Source organism: Pantherophis guttatus, chromosome 4 (assembly GCF_059756535.1).
Source record: "Pantherophis guttatus breed Tessera chromosome 4, ASM5975653v1, whole genome shotgun sequence".
NCBI lineage: Eukaryota > Metazoa > Chordata > Lepidosauria > Squamata > Colubridae > Pantherophis > Pantherophis guttatus.
The window spans coordinates 61,618,996-61,625,377 of record NC_142066.1 but is presented as its reverse complement, the minus strand read 5'-3'; positions in this window follow the sequence as shown (position 1 = coordinate 61,625,377).

Genomic DNA, 6,382 nt, shown 5'->3' with positions numbered 1-6,382 from the left:
ACAGGAATGAATTGGGCATTCGAAATAATTTCTTACTAAAATGTTGGATAGGATAGGATAGGATAGGATAGGATAGGATAGGATAGGATAGGATAGGATAGGATAGGATAGGATAGGATAGGATTAAAAATTTTATTCTAATAGTAAAAACTATTTCAAACTTAGGCTAAAGCAAAAAAAAAGGAGAAAGTAAAAGAGAAAAAGGGAAACAGAAGAAAGATAAAGATTATAATGAAGAGAACAAAATATATAAAGAAGTAGCTTACAATCTTTCATCATAAATATAAACAAATTTAGTGACTTGTTTTGCCCCTCTGAATACAAATATTTACCCCATATCCCATCTCTTATCTACAAATAAATCCATAAACATCATCTTTTCAGTTCTAGTGTCAGCAGAAAATCCATAAAGGGTTACCAAAAATAACAACATATCTCAATCAAATAAACTGTCTTTGTATTTCTTTCTTTTATTTTTAACTGTCTTAATCTTCAACTCAAATATTTTTGTTAGATTTGATTTCATTTATTTCATTGCACTGAATTCTTCAGGTCTTTAACAACCCTGTTTTGTAAATCCAATAATAAAAAAATATCCAGGTCACTTTCTTGGTTTACAATTTATAATTATAGTTTATAATTTGTATTTCTCTTTTTATTTTTTAAAAATACCAGACAGTTTCTTTTGTATATCTGGTGGGACATCCTTCACCAAGTTGTTGTTTTAGCCATCATTTGCATATCCACTTTCATTACCATCTCTATCTTGTCAGATAAAATTTGTTCCACATCTGTCATTTCTTCATTAACATACGGTATTTGGACCTAATCTATCCACAGAGGAAGATATCATGACTGAAAGAGTCTGTCAGTAGTTGTGACTACTAATTTTGGTCTAATTTTTCAAAACTCTGTAATATTTTCAGTCTTGTAACATTTTACAACATGTTATAGATCCCAGTTAATTAACACAAAAGGTAGATTTATGTGTCCCCCCTTCCTGCCTTGAATTAGTCCCCCTAGTGTTGAATTTTTAAAATAATTGGTCTTGCAAAAACCAAGAGATCTACAGTATTTCCCATGTTGCTTATAATTAATTCCAAAATTTTATTTTAATGGTTTCTAGATTTCAAATTTATTTGGATCTCTAGTCCATTTATAAAATTCTAAGATCACTACTTTATTTAGCTTTTTACTGTTTATTTCATTAAAAAAAATCTTAAGCTTCTAATTAAATTTTTCTTTCATTCAGGATTGAAATCAAATCATCTGCTGCTTTCAAATTTTTCATTGCAAAGTCTCTAATAGTTAATAAGCAATTTCTGAAAAAGAAGTTAGCAAACTTAGTGCTGTTTAATAGGCACCAACTGCAGTTCTCAGCAAGATGGCTATTTCTCTTATTTCCCAGCACTTACATCCATGGTAGAGTGATCTCCTGCAGTGTCCTGACAGATCAGCTGTTTGGAGCACAGGTAGATGATCCCTTCTTCTCTCCTTATCTGGAAAGTTTTCAAACAACCATAGCTCCTCGGCCTTTGCCATGGTTGTAAGCTCTGTTTTCTTAGAGATGTCTTTAGTCAACCAAAGTCACTCTTAAACATTAACAAGATTTAAAATATTTTTTCTTATTCTTTTCCCAAAGAGATAGCCACCCGTTAGATTATTGTGGCAAAATCCTCTTTAAAGGCCCACAAATTACTATGGCGGAAGCTTCCATCAATGAGAAATGAATACACCAGCACAGATCCAGCATTTGGGTTTCTTAAATCTGTCTTCAGTTTCTCTTTTAATGCTCCAGATTTGGTGTGGACATTTGTTAGAAGATAACAGATGTTACTCTCTTCATGTGAGTCTCCAAAGCTGATACAGTATTGTACTCAAAACAGAAAGGCCATTTTGTGTCTTTTTTTCTTTTGTGCAGATAGAGACTATTTTCTCCTTTCGCCACATGGGGGAAGAAAGTAGAAGATGCTGCAGTGAATGTAACAAATCTCTCAGATGAAGACATCCTTGAGTTGGGAGTTGACCTCTTGGTGACTGCATGGAAATTTTGTGGCATGGCTACAATCACCGTTTCATTCAAACAATGAATTCAATGGCCTCATAAATGTGGGTACAAGCACAGAGCAGCTTTTCCGTGCTGATTTCCTTCCTCATGCAGTGGATTGCAACACTCAGCATCCATGGATATAATAGCCATGCACATATGTATGACATACAAATGCATCCATATCATTCTTCTTGTTCTTTGTGCTACTCCCGTTATAGCACGGGTTTGTAAGAAGGCATCCATTTCATTATTTATATATAACTTTTTGTTCGTTTCTGACATTCACTGATTAAAATGATTACTGGTCTGTAACTACAAACCATAGAATACAGAAGAAGAATCAGGCAAGAAGTTCATAGCCTGACTCTCCCTGCATCAGCTCTGACAGCAAGTGATCTAATACTGTTGGTCACACCCAAGTTTTACTTCCCAGCCTTTCTTCCAGGGCCTTTATAATTCCAGATTTGGTTTGGGCATTTGTTACAAGACAACAGATGTCATTCTCTCATTCTGAATAGATCTATACACAAAAACACCAGTGGACATCAGGAATGATCGGATCCTGAGATGTAGGACATAGTTATCTGCCAGAACATTCTTGTTAAACAAGCTTAATGCCTTGAATGCTGAATGTAAAATTCTGGTTGGAGAATGCTGAATTGTATCATTTTTTTCATGCTCCATGTGGAAATTAGTTTACTAGTCTCAGAATGTTTTGTTGTTGTTAGTTGCAAAGTCATGTCCGACCCATCGCGACCAGTGGTGGGTTTCAAAAATTTTCACTACCGGTTTGGTGGATGTGGCTAGGTGGGGGCATGTGAGTGAGTGGATGTGGCAAACTTGACATCACTCAGTCACATGAAACACCCCCCCACAACCACACCCATAGAAAGAGGTAGGAAAAATTTTGGAATTTCCACCTATCTATCCCTGGCCCCGTTTCCCCTCCTTTAGTGGCCCTGGCCCTAGCCCCACTTCCTCCCCCACCATCACCTCTTTGTTTGGGCTGCTTACCTTCCGCGGTGGCTGGTCCAGAGTCTGGAAGGCAAGCTGACCGGAGTTTTTGGTGAGCCCCAGCCAGCTGCTGCTGCTGCTGGAAAGCAGTTGGCAAAGAAGTTTCATCTTCAGGATCTGGCCTTCTAAAGAGCAGTCAGGGTTGATCTCCTCTAGGACTGACCGGTTTGATCACCTTGCAGTCCAAGGGACTTGCAGGAGTCTTCTCCAGCACCATAGTTCAAAGGCCTCAATTCTTTGGTACTCAGCCTTTCTTATGGTCCAGCTTTCACAGCCATACATTGCAACTAGGCAAACCATAGCCTTGACTATACACACTATGCATACTTTTTAGTATGCTTCAGAATGTCTATATAATCATTAACACTGCCCTGTTTAGGAACCTTTGCAGATCTAATTTTTGGTGGAATAAAGTACAATGTACAAGATGGCAAGAACCATCTTGGTGATTAAAGGCCTATGCCAGTGTTGGAAGAAATGTCCACCTGGGTTCAGTTCCAAGTGGGGAAAAAGACACTGGATTCATGGAAGTTGCTTGGAAAGAAGATTTATTGATGTACAGGATCACAAGGCTTGAGTTCCTAAGCAGAAAAGGGGTGAGATTGATGATGGGGTCATGCAGGGGCAGCTCTGTAGTCTGTCCTGAGTCCCAAGCTTGGTTCAGCCTTGCTGGTGATGATGTAATGAAGGGGCTTTGGGCAATTCGTCTTATGGCTCTGCTAGAAGGAGGTACATCTTTGTTATGTAGAATAGACTGGCCCAGGCCTTAATGGCCCATCAACAAAGGTGAGGAGCTGTGTTTGTTATGTATATAGTTTTGGCAGGAGATTTAAACAACAATGGGTCACTTGTGATTGGTCAGCTGCCCGGCTGGCCGGGTATATAAGGAGGGCTGTTTGCCTGTAACTTTTGCTGAAGCCTCACTCTACATTAAAGAGCTGTTGTCACTACCTTGCTTCTGCCCCCTCAATCGCCCAATTTAACACTGGCAGTGAAGGTGGGATTGAGGCACTGAGAAGCAAGCCGAAAAAGACCTACCTACAGCGGATTCAGCCAGGCTGACGAGCCGTACACAACAGGACTACGATGTCTGCGTTTGTATCGCCAAAGCCTTTTGACCCAGCCAGAGAGAAGTGGGGGTCGTACATGATCCAGTTCGAGTGCGCCCTGGAAGCCAGTGACATGCAGGGCCTCCCCGGAAACCGAAAGAGGGCCCTGTTCCTGAGCCACTGCGAGCCGGAGATCTTTGACATGGCGGAGTCACTCTCGGAACCAACACCAGTCCAGACCATCTTGTGGGAAGTGCTACAAGCCACATTCAAGGCACACTATGCCCCGGTACCATCAAAGTTTATGCAGCGCTATGAGCTCCGACAACGAGTACAGCGTGAAGGAGAGCTGATCAGCGCGTACATGGCCGCCCTGTGTAAGGCTGCGATGCACTGCGAGTACCGGGATCTCAATGATGCACTCCAAGAGCAACTAATCTGTTGAGTAAGAGATATACGCTTACAGAGAAGGTTGCTCGCGAGACAAAATCTGACTCTACCCATCGCTCTTGACGAAGCCAGGGCACACGAGTTATCGACCAAGGCTGCGGAGATGCTGCAACAACCAGCTAACCCGAAGGAAACCCCGAGGTCGGCGCTGGTGCACCGAGAATCCACCCAGACCAGCAGTGAGGAAGAGTCAGAGGAGGATGTCTTCCAAACGGAGAGACAGACAGGGGAGCAGGAAGAGCAATGAGGAAGCTGCTCAAACTGCAGAGGAGCACACCAGAGGCAAGCCTGTAAGTTCAGGGATCTGCAGGCGTTGTGAGAAGAAGGGGCATCTGGCAAGAGTCTGCAGCGCAAGCCTACCAGCCAACCACAAGCCCTGGAACAACTTCAACCAATCAGAGCTGGCACGGCACAAGCAGGCCAGTAAAGATGGAGACCAGAGGAAACGGCGCGAATTTCAAAGCCACGAGACCTGCAGCACCAGGATGGGCTAGGCCAGTCCGATCATCGAGAAAAAGGTCCACACAACGGTCGAGATCGAAGGCCAACCCTGCGAAATGGAGATCGACACCGGGTCGTCCCTGTCCATCATGTCCTGGGCAACCCTGAAGGCCGCTTTCCCCAACATCAAGAAAAGCAGGCTCCAGATTCAATGAATCCAGCTTCGGGACTACCAGGGAAACAGCGTTCCTATCGTAGGAGTTGGCACATTCCAGTTCACCTATGGCGAGTACTGGAAGGAGCTACCCCTCACCGTGGTCAGTGAGACACTCCTGAGCCTCCTAGGGCTGGACTGGTTCAAGGCCCTAGGAATGGGATTCACCGGTGTCCACAGCGCCAGCGGTAGCATCCTGAAGGAGGACCTCATGAAGGAGTTCCAGGATATCTTCGACGACCGGCTGGGCAAGTACATGGGGACCCCTATCTCTTTTAATTTAGACCCTAACGTAGCTCCGATCAGACTGAAAGCTAGACGAGTGCCATTTGCACTCAAGCCCAAAATTGACTTGGAACTGGATAAGCTAATCAAGCAAGGGGTATTAGTCCCAGTAATCACACCAAGTGGGAGACCCCAATAGTGACCCTGGTCAAATTAGATGAGTCTGTGTGCATCTGCACAGACTACAAATGCACATTAAATAAGGCTCTTCAGCAGAGCGCATACTCTGTCCCAATTGTGCATCATTTGCTTCATTCGCTGGACCCTGGCAAGATCTTCGCAAAACTCAATCTTGCGCAGGCGTACCACTAGCTACTGGTAGATGGCGCTACCACGGAAGCACAGACTATAGTCACCCATAGAGGTGCATTGAAATGCACCAGACTTCAATTCGGAGTCAGCATAGCCCCTGGAGTTTTCCAAAGTACCATGGAGCATCTGTTACAGGGACTGCCAGGGGTCGTGCCCTACTTTGACCATGTACTAATTAGCGCAACAGATGAGAAGCAGCTAGGGGACAGTCTCAGGTGGGTTTTGGCCAAATTCAGGGAGGCTGGACTTCATGTAAAACAAAATAAGTGCATGATTGCAGTCCCCTCTGGAATTCCTGGGGTACCAAGTGGACGGATCGGGAATACATCCCACCAAGAGCAAAATAAGGGCCATCCAGAACGCACCCACACCAACAAACAAATCGGAGCTACAGGCTTTCTTGGGTCTCCTCAACTTTTACACCATATTCCTAAGATACAAAGCAACGGTCGCCGAGCTGCTACACCGGTTACTGGACAAAAATGCATCTTGGGTCTGGGGGAAGGCTGAAGCTGCCGCATTCAACGCAGTGAAAAAACTCCTATCCGTGGACAGTTTCCTGATTCA